Raw genomic sequence first — 23,186 nt, 5'->3', positions numbered from 1 at the left:
GCATGATGGCTATTATTTGTGCAATGTTTTATTCATTTTAACTTAAGACAGCGTAACAATAATAATCTTTAAAGTATGTTAGACAAAGTTATACTTTTAAATATTGTACATTTATAGATTTTACTGGTACTTTTGGGCCTCTTCACTAAGAAGACAGCTTAGGTAAGGGCTAGCATGACTCGCATAGGGTCACATGATCTCACAGGGTAACATTAAAAAAATGGATTTTGTGTTCCCTAAATTGCTAGTTGTTTGCATGTCCTCACCTGAAACTTGGAAAATATAATAGCTCCCCCTGCAATACCTTAAATAATGTTATAATTTATATTCAAAATATCTGTTGGTTTCGACTTGTTTTGCATGTCACACCTAGCCTTGATTTAAAGAAGTCTGCTCGATTGATGTAATATAATGTAATTTTACTTTACTGGGAAGGCAGTTGGTTATTGGAACAGCAGAAGTGGTAGAGGGTAATACAGTGAGGGTATTAAACATGCGCGGGATAGACGTATGGCTCCTGAATCTAAGACGAGACAAACGGCTGATTAAGGTTTGAGTCTTTAACGAGCGACTAGACGGGGGCCGAATGGGGCAGATCTGGCGGCATATTCTATGTTTTTATGATATCTCACTGTATTTAAAGCTACTGCGCTCAAAAGTTTTATTTTTTGTTAAATATCTATTTAAAAACTTTGATTTCATTTATTTTGTGCTGATGTTCTGTTTTGGGCAGAGAAAAATTTAAAATAAGGCGAGAGGCAAAATTATATCTCAACGAGATGGGAAAAAACCATCAGCGTTTTTTAGTCGGATGGAAATTTGATGATTTATACAAAATTAAATTGGCAACGAGAATTGTTAGCTGACCGCCAATGCAATGTAGAATAACATACTTTTTTGGTATTTCATGTACTGTGGGAATTACCGCAAAAAGTGGTAATTTACCCAGCTTTACTCCTTGGCATTACATGGGCACAATCTGACAAAATGCTCTGCTTTTATGTGTGGGGGCATCATGTCGAGGCATCAGAAGAACCATCCCAATAATCTGAGGGCTGAGCTCCGCTGTTATATGACGCTCAATTGCTGATAGCATCCCTGAGAGTTTACATTCATGGTTATTATATAGTTTAATTTCCTTGACAGGGTCCCTCTATATGAATAAAGGTTAGCTAATTCTATCACTGGCACTATACTTATCTGAGGTTCCCAGAGCGGCCGTCTACCTGCTAACCCTACCCAACGGAACGCCAGCTGAGGTTGAAGCAGCAGCGACTAAGTAGACTCGAAGTTGAAGTGTTCTTCGGTCCCAAAGTCTCCATGCAGGGCTAGCTGCCAGAATTCTGGCACAAACAATGATGTTTTTGATATAAAGTCAATTGATAAATAATTTTCATTTGTAGGGATCAAAAAATTCTTGGAAGGTCTAATGCATCCTGAAAATTGCTGTCTGAATTCCAAAAAGAAGGGTTATGATGTCATAACGTAACTTTTCTAGCACACACAAGAATGATGCTGTATGAGCAGAAGAAAAAAGGTTTGCAGTAGAGATTGGACAGACCTTCTTGCTCCTTTCACTGGACCTCAGGGTCTTCAGTTTGGATAGACCCCCTAAAATATGGAGCCCAATCCCCGAAACTACTGGTGTTACAATGTTGTTTAATGTATATTTCATTTGTCTCAACTCTTTATCTGGGATCGCTGTTTAATATGCAAAGTGATATTTTTTTATTATGGAACCAAAAAAGGTACGGTGTTAGCCAGTGTCAAAGATCCAAGTCATGACTCAACAAACGAACTTAGAATATTTTAAGGTTGGCCTGACGAAGGTGCAGAAAGCTATAATTTTCAAACATTTTATTGATCATTTTATTGCAACAGTGACACTGGCTCCAGTTTTCTTACATTACAGAAACCACAATATAAATGTAACACAAATAAAAATCAAAGTAAATGACTTAAAATTACTGCGAAACTTCGAAAAGGACGCAGAAGCTGCAATTCATTGGTTCTACTGTGGGATTTTGACAAGTATTCTACAATAAATCTTGAGTTTATTTGATGGCTTTTCCAATTTATCAAATTAATGGTTAAGTACATGAGAAAGAATTGCAGATCGCCTTTTCTGGCTGAGCTCATGAGCCTTCCAACATGTTATGGATGAGAAACGTGAAAGAAGAATACACAACGGGGGAAGTGATTAAAGAGGCTGTTGTCTGAATTTTAATTAGCGATTCGAGGGCTATTCTTATTGCTAAATGTACCTGACAAAACAGCGGCATTAAAATAATGGCCTAAAACTCACAGGTTCTCCTAATAAAATAAAGACGTTCAGGGGAATGTCCCCAAACGTCAAATAGAAAAATGGACAAATTACATGTGAACTGTTGCTACCGGTAAATACCTTCTCTATATATAATGATTACATCCCATGGATGACCAATAATGTGTCTGCCATATACTATACACATTATTGGGGATTTTAGGGCTGTAGAACCCTGCGGTCCCCTCATACCCAGCAAACATTCTGACCTCCTAGAAAAGAGGGGCATCAGGGGAGGAAAGAAGGCCACAGAGAGGAATGAGGGTCATCATGGGAGGAAAGAGGGATATCAGGGGGTAAGAGGGTCATCAGGAAAGGGAAAAGGGGCATAGGGTTAAAACCCCAAAGAGGTAAATTTATTTTGTGATCCTCACGCCCTTTCTCCGGGCTCAGTCCCAGATTTCCTGACATTATTTGTACTACAGATGAGAAATCTTCCTCCAAATAACATACCATTTTAGGTTCCACGAGAAAATCTAGATGAACTATAAGAGAGAGTAGTCTGTGATGTTTGCTGATTAAACAAAAGGAACTAAAACAGACTAAGATCAGATTGATCAGCAAATTTCCATTGGGATAAAAACAATATTAAGACTTTGTATCAAATGTGTGAATTAACAAATAGCATTGTCTTCATTCATTCCCACCATCATTATCTTACAATTGTATTACTTTATAATTGGGAGCTGATCTTATCGAAAATGTAATTCGCCTGTTTGTAGAAGGTCCTATTTTGCGTTTATTTATATAAACTCTAAAATATCTGATAATAATGGGCACGATTCCATAATCCAACATATCATAGGTAGGAACCTTTTTCGTCTACAACAATTATGAGGACAATGAATTAATCTCACCAATGATCCTTTTTATAAGCTATTTTTGCATCATCAAGATACAAAGTATCACTTGGTGTACTGGGTTTAGAGGTAATCGCTGATGCCAACGGCACATCTTCCAGGGACCTGGACAAGACTGTTATTAAAAACCATCTTTGATCCACCTAATGATCCGCCATCCACCTAACGATCATATTGTTGTTGAGTTGGTTGAACAATTCCAATGGCAAAGAACACTTAGCACCCCCCGATGTTTTGATCTCAGCAAGAACAATGACAATTAGTAGCCAAACCTAATGAAGTGCACAAAGGTCAACAGTTCCATCTCAAATCCAAGTCATTGGAGCCAGTGATGTGTCTTCGTACTTCGTAGATCATTAGGTCCACCATCAGTGGGAAGATCTCCCTGTGGTTTTTTTCCCTCCTGAGGGGGCTTTGTCATTCTGGTCCTGGCCACAGACCAATTACTATAGAAAAGAAAAAAAAAAGGGTTATGATTTACTAATTTCAGTAATTATTTCTGCCCTTCAAAGAACCCATCACATTGGTGATACATCGAACATTCTAGCCTCCAGACATCTTCTTCCAAAAACATAACAAACATTTATGTTTGATACTTTGTACATTATCATAAATTTAATTTTCCAACTACATTTATAGAAGTTGTAATTTAGTGTTGTTTAAAGGGACAATGTGGACTCAATGTGTATTTTTAATTGACTGTTACTGCCCTACGGTCACTTCCACGTTCTTCAATTAATTAAAAAAAGACACTTACATTTCTAAGATACATCCCCTGCTTACATCATATATAACATATAAATAATTTATCTTTTACATATTTAATTTTATAGAAAAAAGACATGACATTCATATAAATGAATAATGGCTTAGAAGCATGTCAATTGAAAGCAAAAAAGGGGGGTTTCGGGGCAAAATACAGCTGCGTGTTCTAGAATGTGTAATAAGGAGAAAATGAGATCAAGGATTATTCTAAAGCCTGTCTACATAAAATCACATCTTCATTTATTATATTGTGTTTTTTTGGTGGGATTTAAATGATTGAAAATTCTTGTTTTTTTGTAAAGCTGCATTATTTGAGTAACATTCACCATTTTTGTGTATTCTTAGTGGCTATTCGACATTCTTCAGGGAATTTCTTCAAACTATCAATTATTGCCGCTATTAAGAGCCCGCTATAAAGATTCTGCAAAACGACGCCATACAGTGTGATCAGTCCAATCGATCAACGGAACAAAAAAATGCAAAAGAATTTATACAAAAAAACCATTATTTTGGGATAGGCATACGGCTCCTGAATCTAAGACGAGACCAACGACTGATTAAGGTTTGAGTCTTTACAGCGGGAGAAACGGGCGACTAGACGGGTCAAATAGGTCTCATCTACCACTTCTGCAGGGGAACTGCTCCACTTATCTAACATAGTTAAGAAAGTTATGGGGGAATGAGTCGTATATAGAGTTAAAAATCGTTTATTGATGCAGTTTTTGGTTCGCCAGAAGTGATCCGAGCAACTGTATTGCCTTAACATTTGGCTACTCTTATAATTCACCCGGAGACCGTCCTGTTTTGATGGCGTTGAAGAAATGAGAGAAAGTAATATGGGGAAGAAAAAAAAAACAAAAAAATTTTCCATGCAAAATTCTAGTGCCTAATTAAACAACTATTTGATTTGATCACCATCTTCTTCTTCAACTGGCATCAAGTATCTACTTGAAAAAGAAGTTTGCTAATTATAAATTTTAATTTGATTTACAAAGAGGTGTTACATTTTAAATAAATCAAGATTGCATTCAGGGGAATTCATTTGCATGAGTGCCCGAGGAGACGAGAGCCGGGAATGACAATGTTTCTGATTCGCATGAAACGAGCGAAGCGAGCGTTACATAAATAAAACAGAATCCAAGCGCTTCAAACCGCGCATTGCCGGTGCCTTTGCGATCCAAAAAGCCCCATTAGCAACCATTCTAGGAATAAGTAAAGGTCGCGGGAACAATCTAAGGGGAAAAAAGTTAACATGTAAGGGTTAATAGATGACTACTCGTATATAATATAATTCTTTATTCATAATGATAAACATTCTATAGACATTTAACATCTGGGAGAAAACTGAGTTACAAACTTTCAGGTTGCAAAGAATGTATTTTTTTTAACAATTTGGGAATAGTTTGGGTTCCAAAAGGGGACTGGTTAAGCTAAACAGGGACACTTGGGAGATATTAAAATGGAGCTGAACATATTTAGGATTATGGGGGTAAACCCTAACTGCATTTTGTGTAAAGATCTGTTTTCAGGCAGCTACATATCAGCCATTTGAGTTCTCGCTTTGTTATCTGGGCCCCGATCTACTCAACAAACTGCCATACAGTCTGTCGGGAAACAATAGAATGACTCAGGCCTTAATCACCCAGACGGACTCTCTGACTAATGGAAGTCTATGGAGGAACGGACTTCATTAGCATTGCCATAAAGCGTCGTCTCAGTGTGGTGTTTGAGCAGAAGATGTCACCCAAAAGAGACCCACATGTATGGGATAGACGGCTCCTGAATCTAAGACGAGACCAACGACTGATTAAGGTTTGTGTCTTTACAGCAGGAGAAATGGGCGAGTAGACGGGGGCCGGATGGGGCCGATCTGCCGGCAAATTCTATTTTTCTGTTTCTCATTGTATAGGACATTCCATTCATTAAGAGGAGGGCATTTGTAGTTATTGCAGGAAACAAGTACATTTGGATGAATAAATGACAGGGTTAATCATATTTGTTATATGACTTTTTGATTTGTTTTGAATTCATAAAAACGGCAGAAAAAAAAAGATCCATTTGAGAGAGACGTTTAATATAAAGATAAGTGCAGCACGGGAGTCGTGGAAAAGACACTTAGATATAAATCAATAGCAAAAAAAATACATTTAGTATAAAAGGTCATACGCAGAGGTGCAGAGATTTGAAAGGTTGGAGCTGCAGACAACGAGATGAAAAGGAAACATCAAAGCAAATGTCATATAACAGAAACACAAAAGCGCCCTATTTAATGAGGATTAACCCTTCGCAGTGACAGAAACTACTGGAAAGAGAAATCGATTTCAGGAGCCGTATGTCTATCCCATGCATGTTTAATACCCTCACTGTATTACCCTCTACCACCTCTGCTGGGAGGTTGTTCCACTTATCTACCACCCTCTCAGTAAAGTAAAAATTCCTTCCATTCCATCTCAGCCTCTGACCCTCTAGTGTTAGATTCCGGTCTCTTGTTGTAAATTTTCTCCTTTTCTGAAAAAAACCTTCCTCCTGAACTTTGTTAAATCGTTTTATGTGTGAAAAGGAAGAATGTTTAGAGATCATAAAGTTCTGGGAAGAAAAGACACAAAACTCCTAAAAAGTGCTTCATGATACGTCACAAAATATCTGTATCTCGGTTGCCATACAGCTGAAGTGGCTGGATTATTTCTTCGCTGGTGGGCCTTTGTCATTGGCACCCTATTGGTCACTTGCATCTTATGTTGGGGAACCAACCTTTTTTGGGGGGTTCTACTTGCCATGACTACGCTGATAAATCCCATTTTAGCCTTATTATTTTTCTATTGGTTGTCTCTTAATGATTGATGTATTTAATCTGCCAATCACTGTAAACCTCACCTTTCTCTGCGCCTTGTCGATAAAAGATACAATAGTAGCGCTTACTATCTTATTACTCGAAGATATTTGGCTATTCTCTTCAGCAGCTACTTCAAAAACTGAGTCATATAAATTACAAAATATTATTGCAGAGATTAAAAAAAAAATCAGAATATTCTGAGAAATTAGAATTATTTTATCACAAAAAAAAAAAAAAGGTTAGTTAGTTATGCTGGACCCAGGCTTTCTGGGGAACAAGAAGCTTGGAATGTATTATAATTTCTTATTATTATTTTATTATTATCCCGTGTTTCGTCATTTTTATATTTTGTTTGTTATTTTATTTGAACTTTTTTATTTTATTGGGAGTTTTTTTATTTATAATTAAGCAATTATTTATTTATAATAATACTTTGTATCATATTAACTGCTTGAAATAGTTTTAAAGGGCCCTCTGCAGGGTTTTGCAAGATCATAAAATGTTTAAGAAACGGTTCTACCTACGACAAATACTTTCCTTATCCCGGGCGTGAAGACGGCAGACGAGTCACTGCAACTTCAATAGAGAAATGATCAAAGGCAAGACATGAAAGGAACGGTAATGCATAATGATAACATGGTCTGATATTAGAAAAACTATCTGGGGATGAGGGGCCAAATATCATTAAACCTTTATGTCCTTAGATGAACTCTTAGCTTCCTGTGTTGTAATAATCACATCCTCCATGTTCCATCGCCCCTTTTATCTGAGCTATGTGCTAATGCGCCAGAATTTTATCCATATGTAACAATTTTCCGTAAGTAATAGAAACAGGGATCCCACGCTAGAGATGATGTTCTGCGGCAACAGAATCACTTCAAGAGTTAATTGTCTTTTTTTTTTTTAACAAAAAAAGAATGGGTGAAAATAAAAATATCAGTGAGAACAGAAGAATGGGATTAGTGTAAATAGTAGGATTCCTATGAATAATAACCAATTGTATCAATTTATTGACCCTTGACCTTGTTATCTACAAGTTTGCAGATAAAGGGGGTTTATTGGAACAAAATGAGATTAAACCAGTTTGTTTTCAATGCCAACTGACATTACTGTATACATCACTGGGGGGGGGTATATTACTGTATACAGCGCTGGGGGTTATATTACTGTATACAGCGCTGGGGGGTTATATTACTGTATACAGCGCTGGGGGTTATATTACTGTATACAGCACTGGGGGTTATATTACTGTATACAGTGCTGGGGTTATATTACTGTATACAGCGCTGGGGGGTTATATTACTGTATACAGTGCTGGGGTTATATTACTGTATACAGCGCTGGGGGGTTATATTACTGTATACAGCGCTGGGGGGTATATTACTGTATACAGCGCTGGGGGGTTATATTACTGTATACAGCGCTGGGGGGTATATTACTGTATGCGCTGGGGGTCTAGGTATATAGTACATAGATGATAGAAAGAAACAAAGAGAAAAATGTAGAAAATAAGGATATATTTGTATTTTACTTAAATAATTAACTGAGATGCAAATAGTTTAAGTGAGATTCACCATTCGAACGCCTGGTTTGACAATTGAATAAATAATGATTTTATTTTGTAAGATATTCTTTTAGCGACATGTCCTCCGCAGCAGTACAGTGTTAATCATTTACAATGTATTAAAATCCATGAATGCAGCGTTCGGCGTGATACTCTATAATATTATGCACATTTTAAATCACGCTATTACAATGTGTTATCATTAATTGATTAGCGAATGGATTCTGGCTCCATTATTGTTGTGTTATACGAATGTTTTCAATTGAAGCAATTACCGGGGATATTTTTTCCTTCAGTGCTCCTCTCAATCAAATGTTTCCAGTCAAGGCCGGAATCGAAGGAAACAGAGAGTCTCCAAATAATTTTAGAATTCTTTCATTTTATGCCGTTATTCTGAAGTTGTCGGATTCTGGCTGGGTATATATTCTACAGCCCTAAAAGCCCCGATAATGTGTATAGAAACCCCATTATTCTTCTTCTAAATGCCCCGCCCACTTACACAAATACCCAGCGATAGGGCACAAAGTCACATAAAAAGTCTGGGTAATGCCCCACCCCCAGCTCTGCCTCTAGCCACACCCCCTAAAACAAAAATTTCCCTCATTGGCTGTTTGAAACATCGGCTAATATGTTCGCCGCTGAATTGACCTAATATGGAAGAAGCATCTTTTTTATGCACGGACGGGTGGCTTTATTTAAAATAATGAGTTTTTATGTTTCTTTTCCATTCTCAAAAACGTTAATTGTAGATTACTTAGCTTCTAAGGCCAGAAAGCGAAAGCTGTGTTTAAATAGAGCGGCGTGCGCTGACGCTACACGGCAGAGAATCCTCATTTCCAATGCATTAACCAAAAATTGGTTTTAGGATCAGGCCGCTCTGCCCTAACCCCACTCGAAATAATTGTAGAGGAAACACAATATTTGTGACGGGATTAGCATCTATAAGCTTGAATGCATCGCAAAGCTTAGGTCTGACATATTAAAAATATTTAATTTTAGATCAGCAAAAAGAGGGGGAAAAAAAATAAAGAAACTTTTTCTTTCTTTAAAAAAAACCCAACTTTTTAAATTACTCACGAAAATGTGTAATTTATCAAATAAGAGGCTTTGCCATTAAGTAGCTGGCGTTCTATCTTTCCTTTAAGTAGATGTTTCTAATTAATTCTTAACTGGTTATAATACCCTTAATTATCATCGAAACAACACGCTGAGAGGTGCGTGTTCTGCAGCAAGTTCCTTCGGAATATACATTTAATTGAATTTGCGTTCGGTTCTAACATCTATCTTTTATTTATTAAATGAGGCTTGGGATGGCGTAAGGACTAAGCAAGGGCAGCGCTGCCTGCCGTCGCCTCCACGGAGGAAACTATGGAGGACTAACATGTGCACTGACTCACATACTAGCACACACTCTCATACTTACACAAGCATAAACGCTCTAACATGCTAACACACACTCATGCTAAATCACACATACTTAAACACTTACACATACTCACTCACAAACTAATACATACTCTAACACACGCACACACACTCATGCTTACACACACTCCCGCTCTAACATGCTAACACACACTCATGCTAAAGCACACATAATTAAACACTTACACATACTCACTCACAATCTAATACATGCTAATACACATACATGCTAACACACACTCCCTCTAACACACACATACACACTCATACTAACACAAACACACATACACATGCACTAAAACCTTCATACATACTTCGTTACAGCTGATAGCGCACACTGTGTGAGCAGCCTCGCTTTTACCACGTGGTTACATACCGGTTGTCGGAACAACCGTTTTTTGAAGAACTTTGGAGGCGCCGGGTGGAATTCGCCCCCTTGCCCCATCGGCCGGCCCTGGGGCCTCATTCAGATTCCTCTGGCTCTGTAATAAATCTGCACTGTTTGCTGGGTCTGCTTACGCCTGCATCACTCACCAGGTCAAAGTTTTTAAACCATTATTTTTTTGTGTGAATAATCCTCAAAATAACAAAAGAATAAAATAAGGGATATGCGGCGGTTTATTCTCTTATCATTAACAGGCTATCGCTACCGCTATATCTACGGTTCGTTGGGCATCTCATAGAATATACAGGGCCTTTCATTCCTCTTGTATCTTTATGTCAATTGCTGTATTGTACTTGTCGTTATCTGTAACATTTCCTTCTTTGTACAGCGCTGCGGAATCTGTCGGCGCTTTATAAATAAAGTATAATAATAATAAATATACCGTAAATTATTTTTTTTTATGAACTAATTGCTATGACTTCTCCGGATGTCCTATAACTTGCGGACTAGCGAATCTGTGTTTGTGGCCCTTCTAGAGATTAAAAACCAACAACATTGCCTCTATTCAGTAATAATCCGTTTATATAGCTTTGCAGCGTCAGCTCGGCTGCGTCTGATGTTCTCCCGGTTAAAGCCACAGACTGTGTAATTGCCCCGTTATGAGGACATAAAGGGAGTTTTCTTGTAGAGGATACGGGCTAATGGGCGCTTCACTCTCTAGGTCAAATCAATGTCCGGTTTATGAGTTTCTTTCCCTCCGTGCTTGCGAGTTCCCTGCGCAGGTTCACTGCATTTATTACAAATGTATTTATTTAAACTAGGTCAATAAAGGGAGGCCAGGTATCATTAACTACACTCATCTGCGCAGGCACGGGGGACGGAACCTTCTCTTTAACATTTCACAAATCAGTGCGCGCTGCCTTTTATTTAAGAGAATGTTAATTAGGGCACCATGCACAGGGATTAGGAGGCTATGACTGAGAGATACTGCAGCTCTAGTGACTCTCAGCCAGAAACAGTTGCAACGCGAGGAACCCCACCAGCCAGCTTTGTCAAGCCCCTCTATAAATCACCAGCATTCACTTGTGTGGTTATACTTTGAGGCAAATAAATACAATGTTACAATTCTGCAAGCGGATACTTGAGTTGCATGATATGAAGAACTTGCGTATGCCTGAGAATAAGTCATTCAGAGTCATCGGCAGAACGTGACCTTAGTGCCCCCATAGGACCTTCTTCCATCTTTCACCAACGGAGCAAGATTTATGCCCTTGAGAGTTAAAGTCCAGAGGATCTGGATTCCTTGGGATTGACTCTTCATGGCATCTTAGTGGAGTCTCCAAAAGCACTGGAAGCTTCCATCCTCTCGGCTGAGGAACAAGCCCAACCAAATGGCCAAAAATACGGCCACTGAAAACCTATTTGGTAGACCGTCTTCCAGTGCACTCTATTTGGTCTTATCTGGCACATTTACAGATGAAGACAGTGAAAAGCATACAAAGGATCCAGTTGGGGCATAGGGGTAAATGCTATCCCAAGACACGTTGACCTAAACACTGATAGAGCTTTAATATGAAGTTTCAAGGAAAATGCACATCCACACTATAAACTTCCCATCTTAAGTCAGTTTTGCTTTACTAAAAGGGTAAAAGATAAGTGGAACAGCCTCCCAGCAGAAGTGGTAGAGGGCAATACCGTAAGGGAATTTAAACATGCATGGGATAGACAGACGGCTCTTGAATCTAAGACGAGACCAACGACCAACGACTAAGGTTGGAGTCTTATATATGGTAAGACAAACCAAAAACACATTGCTAGCTGGGAAATATTGCCCGAATTCTGTGCATATTTATGCAAATTCTTCGTGTTTAAGTCAATTTTTCTCATATAATTTTGCCGATGGGTTAAGCTGATTGAATTCCTCCTTGAATTGCTCTTTTTACTGCTGCTGAATTAAAACTTACACATGCTATCTCAATTCCCTTTGTTATTTATAACACATTCAACTATTTCTGTAAATATATTTTTTTTTTATTAGAACACGTTCTATTTCTTGGCCATTTCTAATATTTCTATATAAATAAAAAGCTTGCCGCAACCACGTAGAATAAAAGTGCTCAGAGGCTGAGCATGCTCAAGTAAACAAGATAACCAATATATAAAAAAATATTATTTATTCAAACAATAAGTTGTATTATGTGTATGGGATGAGGCTATAGTGAATGACATAAATCAAATAACTATATTTAAAATACAGTTACAAAAGTCATTGAATATTCTATGGTATATTTAATTCATTTTATTCTTCTGGAACTACGGAAGGAAATAAGATGGTATCAGTCAGAACTGAAGAATATATTAAAGTATAATACTCAGCCTGTACAGTTACTCCATTTATTTGCAATAAAATATTTTAATAAAATATATGTTTATCCTTAAATCCTTTTTCGGAATTTATTTTCTGACATAATGCATGAAAAAAAAAACGTTATTTATTGCCCAAAACTTTTTTCTACTTATTATTAGTTTTGATTGATATATTGTTGCTGATATCTGAATGGATCAAGGTCATAAATGTCAAATATATTAGTGCATAGCGTTTTCATGACTTAAAGGTTTTATTCTTCAAGGTTTGAGTTTAATGGAATTGACAGTCGAGCCAAGTTGCAGAGACATTAAATTATATATATATATATATATATATATATATATATATATATATATATATATATATATCAAACATAATCCTCCCTGTTCTTAGAGGGTATGGGATTCTAAAATGCCCATTGGTTGCTCAGTAACATGTATATACACTCCAATGTACCAGCGCCACCAAGTGGTCAGTGAATGTATTACGTCCTTTATTGAAACAACAAACATCTACTATAGTCAATGGTTGATGCAATGCACCCTTCAACCACTCGGTGATGCTCTTATATGGAGGTCGTTATGTAACCTCTTATGCAAATAGTGGGGATCATCAATTGACCCCTTTAAAAGGTAAAAAAAGAAGAAAGTGATCTTTTTTCTAAAGGTTTTATCTTGTTATTGGCTGGGAGTACCTAGTGGCACTCAAAAAACCTTATGCCCCATTTGGCATACAGGGTAGGTAGATTTTTTATTTATTGTTTTTTTATTTCACTGCATTTATTTTATGATTTACTTACATTACCTCCTCTGTCGCACAACATAGGGGGTGGAAGGAGAGAACGAAATGATTAGATACCAAAGACTTGTTAGTTATTGGATACCTGAAAGGGTTAAGCTTAATTAACTTTTTTCTTTTTTTCAACCTATTGAAAAAAAATTAAACGGGTGGACTCCGTTTGGTTCTGTTTAACCTCTTTTACTTTGCTTTGGCAGACCGATGTGAAAAAAGTAGAAAAATAAATTAAAAAAAAAATGGAATTTGCATAAAACTCCAAATTGAAAAAAATGGATCACCCTTTTAATTGTACCATGCTGGCTATATATGGGAACAATGTCTGGGACCAGGTTACCGCTGGACTCGTCAGTCCCTCATTCCAATCACATCGCCAAATTCTATTCACTTGTAATTAAAATCACAGGCAGAATATTTTCCTAAGCGGTCTGAGAGCGCCTCTGAATTTCAAGCAGTGACCTTGTTATCTCACCATGGACTGTTTGAGGAGCAGATGCACAAGGTTGAAATCATCAGTTTTGTTCCCCAGAAGCGGCAGGCGCTTACGCTTTAGTGCAGTGCGGAGATGATCATGGATGCAGAGGAAGCCTTCCCGGCTGATCACAGGACAGATAAATGAAATATATGTGTCTGTCTCGCAGCTTTGAAAGCCGTGTTTTTTAGCTCTCCAAAGGCCACTTCACAAATACTATTTAATACTCATAAAATACCAAGTAAAACGTATGCACAATGGGCTCATACAATGCAGACTTCACAGCTTCCCTCAACGCCCATCATTCCTGCGCATGCCCTGAATATTAATATGTTAGCAAAACAGAACAATGAGGTTAAAAGTGAGACCCGTCTAAGCAACGCTCTTAGATTAATTGTATCAATTTCTCCGGGTCCAGATAAGGAATCTCAAATAACCTGCCAATGACTGGGATATCCTGGTGAATGTCTCACTTAATATTCTAAATATAACAAGACTTTGCCATGGTAACGGGCAAGTCTGTTCACTAAAGTAAGAGAGTTGTCAAAAAATGGGAGTTTGAAGCAGCCCTTCTCGCAAATTAACCAAAACTCACATGGATACACTCACATGCAGGAGATGCAGTGCTGTTGGGGGTAAGTAATATACCCCTTTATAACCCTTATCTTCTGTTAATGCATGGATTAATAATCTTAAAGCAAGTACGGACCTAAGTCATGCCTCCTCCTAACTCCTTTTCCAGAGGGGTAGGGAATTGAAAAAAAAAGTTTCCCTTGGGTGGCAATTATTGGCTCCCATTGGCTGAAAGCTATTAAGGATTCTTTATTGTAGGGAAGGATTCATTTTGTGATTTACAGGCGAGGGCATGCAAGTTCATGTTGAGCAAATAAGTACTCACCAAAATAGAGGGGGTTAAAAGAAAATTGGGTGTGTTTTATCTTCTTGCAAATCAAGCAACATGATTGAGGCAATTGGTGCAATGCTCTTAGACCATTGTCACACAGAAATCATTATTATTTGTTGTTTGCGATTTGACTTGATTTCTTGATTTTGAATGATATCTCAAAAATCAGTTTATTGGTTAATAGAACTATTTGATGTGATGTTTTTCTAAGAGTGTGGTTCATAGAAAGTGGGAAAGGCTTCCAGAATGAGTTGCGATATAGATACACTGAGGGACATGCATGGGATAGACATACGGCTCCTGAATCTAAGACGAGACCAACGACTGGTTAAGGTTTGAGTCATTACAGGCAGAAAAATGGGCAGACTAAATGGGGCTGAATGGGGTTGATCTGACGTCAAATTCTATGTTTCTACCCACAGAGACTGTGATATCAAATTCAATAGATGTCTTTAAAGAGATGCTTTTCTAGCAGAAAATATATTTCCATTTGTTGAGGCCTTTTTCTTAGGGCTTGATGGACTTTATTATTATTATGTCACTATGTTGCCCTTTTTTGCCTTAACCCAGCGTGGGATACATTTAAACCTCCCTTACGTATATAGTCATGACTCACTAAAGTTTCATGTATGGACATTGTGTAAGCTGATTGCAAAAATCCCTTATTTCTTTGGTGTATTGGAGATAAGTACCCCTGTGGGGGTAATAGTCAGCTAGTGAGTCTTTGATGACACATAGGAAAAAAAGGTCAGAAGCCTCCTGCCCTCGTCTGATCATGGAACTCAGAGGTGACTTACAATATCCTAATTACATACAGCAGGGGGTAGTGTATGGCTTGTAAAAATATGAGTGAATGCCTGCGTTTCATTGACAGAAGATACATCAATTGCAGGGCTAAGTAGCTCATACTGTGAGGCTCACGCAGCCTAAGTGTTTCATCAGAAGAAAATCGAATTCCTTTCTACTTTGTTCATTAAAAAGGAAAACATATTTCTAGATTTCTATTTAAGAAATAGAAATTCTCACATTTCCTAGGATTAAGAGACTTTTAAAATATGAGAAGCTCAGTTGTTTGATAGGAATAAGGGTTGTGTTGGGATATTGTAGAATTAACTGACTGTAGACACTAGACAAGTTCCAAAGAATGTCATTAAGACCAGATTTTTGGGGCAAAAACTCTAATATTTACCATGTGAATATATGCACACATGCTTATGTGTATCTTATGTGTCCCACTTGGCCAAGATGTCATTGCTTTTTCCCATCAGAGCCGCCATCTTATCTTCCTGTTCTCAGTATTCTCCACTAGTTTTCCCCCCTATAAAGTTATCCCCCATTTGTTGAAAGCTGGTAGAGTTTGTGAGGCTGAGGTCCGGAGATTATTTAAGAACTATAATGTTATATGCTAGCTGTGCGAACCCTTTGCCACAGATCTCTGCTTCCTTGGGGTAGCTTCATTCCAAAACACCCCAGAAAACAAGTATATTGATTTAAAAAAAATGACAAATTATATGTTGCTTTTGCAAGTTAATTAATATTAAAAGTGATAAGTGTAACGATTCCTTTAAAAACATCTAAAAAAATGATGATATGACACATAGAACTGGGTAAAATATTCTTCGTGATACATTTAATCTTGGAAACATTTTACAGTATAAGACTTTCATTGGCAGTTTGTGAATTTCTCATCTGAAAACAATGTATCTTTTCACAGTTTCAATGAATTATATAGAGGGCCATCTGTGTTGTTAACAGTTTTTCATTATATAGAGCTGGTGGGGTGTGGGAGCTTAAATACCTAAAAAGTTACAAACCAGAGATCATTTCCTGATATAGAACTGGAGGAAAACAGGGTGCGAGGAATTGTTATGTAATATTATAACATAATACAATATTTCAGGAAGAAATGTTTTGTACAATACTGAAAAGGAGAAGACATTGTTGCTCAGTTTTCTCCTTCTATTCTTTATTCAAGTTCTTTCCCTTGTTTAAGACTACTTTTGTCTGATGGGATGATTTGAGCTGTCTTCCAGTTGAGGTCCTGAAGCCACGTTGGTGATTTGGGTTTATTGAAGTGGCTCCTGTATTTGCAAGCCAACTCTGGTGGTTTTGTATCTGGGGGTCCGGTCAAACAGACTGACCCCCAGATACAATAACATGGAATGTTGTGATCCATGTAATATACATTGTTACACACTTTGAGGAATAAAGATTTGTTAAACATAAGTGAACTAGATACATAAACAAACACACAACAAAGATTCTGTCCCCCCCCCCAAAAAAAAGTAGTTTGAGCAAAGGCTCGTTGCAAGAATGTCCACCTTGGCTTTTGTTTAAATTACAAGTCTGCATAATCATTCAGATGTTCCAAAAAAACCCAAAGGCTTACATTTTAAACTAAATTTGCAATCTTTCCAAACAGCAAAATAAATATATGGATAACCATCCTGATGTCATAATTCCAAAGCCCTTTCTAAAAACCGAACGCAGTAATCAGTTACATTGTTATCTTCTGGGGCTAATAATACTAGAACCCATGATCTCATTTAGATGGAGGAGAACATGCAATGTGAATCTTTCTATAGTTGTAAATTCTAATTTTAATTCAGCATTTGAAGGCTAAGTTCATAAAAGCTTCATCTCCGCAAAATGCGACATGCACGGACTAATGAAAATAATTGAGCCGTAGGGTTATATTTTCAAAGTATGCAAATGGCTATGTCTATTAATAATGGATCAAGTACACACTAAACAGCACAAAATGTGTTTTATGGTTATAACATTTTAGGAGATAATTAATACAGCAAATTCCAGCCAGTTACACAAATGCATTATTTTTTTATAATTTAAATCGATTTGAGTGTGGGGGTGGAAGTTACGATGCATCCACAGAGATGTTAATACTACCTTTTAAGAAAAAAGCTTTGTTGAATGAAAAAGTTGCTCTAATATCGAGAACTTAATGGATGATTTTGACTGTTAAGTAAATATAAATTCTTAAAATGCAATATCTTGTAGACTTGTGCAAATGGGCCAAGAATGATTTGGACAAATTTGTGTCTCATTTCTGGTCCATTCATTTTCAGACAACAAATTTAGTTTCCTGACCTTTTAGTTTGAATAATTTTTCACACTTTCACTCATGCGCTCTTCACATTCTCTTACGCTATCATTCACTCTCACACACCCACTCTGAATATCTCACTATGTACTCCGCTGACTGCTTCAGTCTCCTTGTCTCAAAGAATTGCTTCTTCTTTTGCATCTTTTTGTTCCTCTGTCTTCTTTCTTCGTCCATGGAAACAGCCTCTCTCCCATAACACGCAAGAAGACAGGAGAACAAGAAGATGAAAGAGAGGAAGCAGAGCTGCGCGGCAAGGAGACAGGGACACAAAAGCAGTTGATGGAGAATGTGGGGCGATATCCATAGACAGAGCATGAGAGAGAGAGTGAATGAGAGTGTAAGAGAATGTGAATAAGAGTGTGAGAGTGAATATGTGAGAGAGCATGAGTGAAAAGTAAAAGCACCAACAAAATTTGTTTTTTGGGGGGGTCCCTCCTCATTTTCGGAGATTTATACGAAATTGGCATTTTTTTTTTAAATTGGTACGAATCCAACTGCACAAGTCTAATATTTTGTTTATTTCTCTATGGTCCTAAAATAAACACCAACTGTCAGGAGGAAGATATTTTGACTAAAGTAAAATACATTCTAATGCATCCTATGGAGGCTGAAAATGGCTTCCCCAAGAGGGTGATCAGTCTTTTCATTTTTTGGGCAGGGGGACCCCCTAGGCCTATTGTGCCCCGGCCAATGTATATTGTTGAGTTTTTTTACTCATAGCCCTTTTGGTATAATGGGTTACATTGCTTGCCCTCTGGCAAAAAAAACAGTTAAACTTCCAAAAACTATTCGTAGAACTTCTTCAGCTAATTTCAAAATTCATTTGTTCTTTTTATGATCTCTCAATTTGAAAATAGCTCCTTATTTTCACTATTGATGAAAAATGACTTATGTTTTTGCATCAATAAATGTGTACTCACAGCATGATGACAGTTCTGTTATAAAAATCAATTAAAATATGCCATCTCCTGTAGCGCTTTAATAAATTGGCTAATTTATTTCTTTAGATATGAGAGCCGGGTGATAACTCACTGAGATTTAAGAATAAAAACTCAGATATTCATATTTTATCATCTAACAACAATATAAATAAAAAAGATGCTTCTATAAGTTGACCCTTAGATTCCCAAAATCCCAACAACATTCCTTGGCAGAAGTACAAAAACTGTGGGTGGTAATTATTCAGTTATTAAGTTAATTATTATTATTTTTTTTTCTCGCAGGAATATTCGCAAATACCTTATGACTTTGCGGCTGATTGTGTTTCTTCCAATGGCAATTGTTTAGGGGCTGTGGTTATATGCAAGTCTGGGAGGGGCTATTTGTGTAACTGGGCGGGGCAATTAGAAGAAGAATAATGTGTTTTATTCACCCCATTTAATTTATAAAGCCATTTCCTGCTGCTTCTATACACATTATTGGGGCTTTTAGGGCTGTAGAACCCTGCGATCCCCTCATACCCAGCAAACATTCTGACCTCCTAGAAAAGAGGGGCATCACGGGAGGAGAGAGGGGCATCGGGGGGGGAGAGGCGCATCAGTGGAGGAAAAGGGGCAAAAGGGTTTGGGCACCAAAGAATGACTGGCCAAACTAAATCAGGGGAGGGCTGGCACTTTCTAGTCCACTTTCTACATTTCAGCTACCCCCCCCCCCCCCACAAATAAGGACAGTCCCTTAATAGCAGTTGTTGATTACATTTTATACTTCTGTCCAAGATCCGGCCACACTTGCCATATTTAATGGACATTTCCTTCTAAAAATATACAATATATTAATATTTATTATATTATATCTTATATTATATGCAGTATATCAATATAAAATATATCTTTACAGTTGGGAAACCATTTTTTTTTTATATATATTTTCCCTTTTTTTTAAATTAACATTGTAATTAGTAGATTTCTGTGGTCACGGGATGTCAGATTAATTTTATCTCCTTGATTGTTTAAAGTTAAGCTGTGTATTAAAGCGTATTTGCAGGGCTTTTATCTCACAAAATCAAACAAGATTGAGGATTTAGTGCAGATTGTAATCCAATTATTTTTCCAAGTTCTAAACAAATACACTTTCACAGTCAAATATAAGACTGTATTATGTTCTAATTACATCAGATGTGTGTTTTTTGTAAGAATTATACCATAAACGTGATTATATAACTTATGAATTCAATTGAAAGTAAAATGTATGTGATATGAACACGATTGTAGAAGATGGTAAAACAGACAATGGAGTTATGTTCATTGTTCTTTAATGGAAGACAATACTTCAATGAATCCAACTCCAGATCCAATCCATAATCATACAAGGAAACTATTCCACACACCATTATCGCTAGACCCAACTCAACCCAACTCAATCGCTTCTGCCCCCCATCAGGAGCAGTAGAGTCATGGCTTCAGTAGACCATCGTTTGGGAGTTCCAAGCAAGTCAATCATCAGCATTATTCTAGATGATAAATAAGACAAATATTTGGAAAACGTAAATAATAAGTTCCATTTATTATTAAATTCCATTTAATATTGGTTGAAGTGCTCTGTCGACCTTGTTGTTAAGTCAATTATTATATATATTATATATATATATACATATCTATTTTACTGGTTATTTTTCAAACAGATTCTACTTTTTATTCTGTTTATTTTATTATCCATTTATTGTTTCTTTCCAAATAACCTTTCACCCCAATTAGCTCAAACACTACAAATTGATGCGGACCGACCTTGCCCATAGGGTCGTTATTGCCTACCTTAGGTTTTAATTGTTTGTAGTGAAGTACTTATTATTTTCTGAAGAACCCATATAATGTGGACTGTACCGAAATGTCCAACAGTCCCTATTTATTTGGTCCAGTCCCTTTTGTTGGGAGCCCTATTTTCTCCTCTCTTTTTATGCGCTCAGAAGGCCTTCTAGGTATGAATGATCCAACGGCCAGGATCAGAATATTCTGTTGTTTCGTCGTTAAAAGCAATACAAAAACAGCAATGAAAACTTTGTGAAACATAGTAACATTCAATCTGATGACGGATAAGAACCACTTGGCCCATCTAGTCCGCCCGTTAACGAGAGCAACATCATCAAAGCACACTGAATATTTAAAGTTACGTGCCTGCGCCTCAATATTTTCCTTCTGTATTTACTTGTTTTCATTTCCTCTCTGCTTAATTAGTAATCCAGGAATTTATAGCATAATCTTCAGGTTTATTCTCTTTAGTATAAAGCAACATTCCGCACAAACTTGTTAATGTCTTGTTAATGATTGGTTATTGTAATATTCTGTAAACACCTGTTGAGAAAAATGGAATAAGAACGTGTGTGCGCACAACACGCTAAATAATTCAGGAATCGGCATAACCCAAACGTAGACATTTCTAAAACAAAAGTCAATTTCACAGTTTTAAATTGCTTGCATTCTTCATACAAAATTCTGCTCCTCAACTGTATTATACATGATATATATATATATATATATATATATATATATATGTTATCGTAACTATGTATTTAGTCTATCACAGAAATAAGCCTTATTCCTCTAGAATGTCGGACATCAATGTATCGAATAAACACTGATATGCGCCATCCCCATAGCAACCAATGGAAACATTCCGTCAACATTTGCAACATTTCTAACTTGATACAGCTCAAGGACCAAGCAGGAAAAAACGGGTGGACTAGATGGGCCGAAAGTGGGTCTGATCTGAAAGTGGGTTCTGCTACAGCCCTGGAGCTGCAGCTTCTCCCTAAGACAAGGTCTTTTTTTTTTGGCCGGTTTAAACAAATGGATATAAAAGTACTTACAAAGAATTTTAATGTCTTTTTTTAGTGTCTCTTTAAATGTCTTAATATACTAGCCTAAACAAACCTGCCTAGCTGTTGTTAGGGAATGAGAAATTATCTCTGCGAATATGCATCCCATGCGATGAAATAGCCGGACGAGGGAGAGCTTCTTCATTTGACTTGCATCGTTAGTAAAACACGGCATAAACCCAATGACTCTTTAAACATTTGTGAGGCACTGAGGCACAATGGAGGCCGTTTCGCTGAACCTCCGTTCCTATTTCTTTCCGTTTTGTTCACAGTCAGCGCCAATAAATAGACGAAATGCCTCAAATTAGTGCAGAGACCCATAAAATCTTACTGTATGGTTGAATTCCCGACTCATATGCGCACTACTGATAACAACCGTGATTAAACCTTCAGCGCTCAATGTCTCTGCAGCAGATTTCTCTGCGGGTTCCTGGAAAGAATTAAAAATTCACTCATAAGTATAATAACAGAATTTAATTTCACCAAAAAATGCGCTTTTTGCCCAAAATACTTAATTTTTTTGATCTTCCTTGACATTTGAGGCACTTCTTTCAATGATGAAGAGAGACATATTTCTTTATTTGGTCATTTTAACTCATAATGAGGTTTGAAATAAAAACATATTTTTAATCCCATTTTAAGAGTTACGCAAGGTATAAAATGGCTACAGAACCCCTAAAATCTATTAGCTCTAAATAAGAAATTAAAGATATATATTATTTATATTATTATAGAAATATTATTTATATTATTGATATTTACTTATATTACTTGTTTATGAAATATTTACTTATTTACACAATACATATCTATCTATTTATTATATAACTGCATATATTATATTATTATATATTTATATTATATTAATTATATACGCCGTAAATATTATTTTATACGTATTTAGTTTCAGTCCTCTTGAACCATGTAATAAAGCATTTTTTTGGCAACAAAAAGTTCAGCAAAATATTCTCAATTATTTTAGTGAGTATAATGCAAAAAAAATAAAATCTTTCGCCACTCCATAGTTTATATCCACATATAAAAAGGCTCGAAACACAGGTTTTCATTGTTTTTCTAGACGCAAATATACAGAACAATCAATTTCTCATTAACTTTATATATTTCAACTTTATTCCCTGACTTTTTCTTTGTTAATTGCTGGTTTATGCAATTTCCCTTTTTTTTTTTTGCAGTCAGTTTACCGATTCCTGTTCGGGAACACAGAGGGGAGCGGCAAGATAACGTCTTACCTCGTTATTTTGTCATTTATCATGACGCCTGTCAACCTGATTGTTTTTCCAATAAGACAATGTATGGAAATATATGTGACCTTATCGTCTACCGAGGCGGTGTATTTTCTAACTATGACATAATGTGGTCGGTTTTCTGTTCCAGTAGGTTAGGGGTGACCAGAAACGCACGAAAAACAATAACGACCTGGAATAATCGGCGTATCGCCTTATCTTCCTGTTTTGTTTACTCTTGTGGTAACATTAGATGAAGTGTCTCGGTGAATATATATTTGTCATCACCCAGAGGCTTAATTTCCTTCAGACT

This window comes from Sceloporus occidentalis, unplaced genomic scaffold, assembly GCF_023333645.1.
Source record: "Sceloporus occidentalis isolate IW3139 unplaced genomic scaffold, rSceOcc1.0.p SCAF_136, whole genome shotgun sequence".
Taxonomy (NCBI): domain Eukaryota; kingdom Metazoa; phylum Chordata; class Lepidosauria; order Squamata; family Phrynosomatidae; genus Sceloporus; species Sceloporus occidentalis.
Note: the sequence above shows the minus strand (reverse complement) of the source record.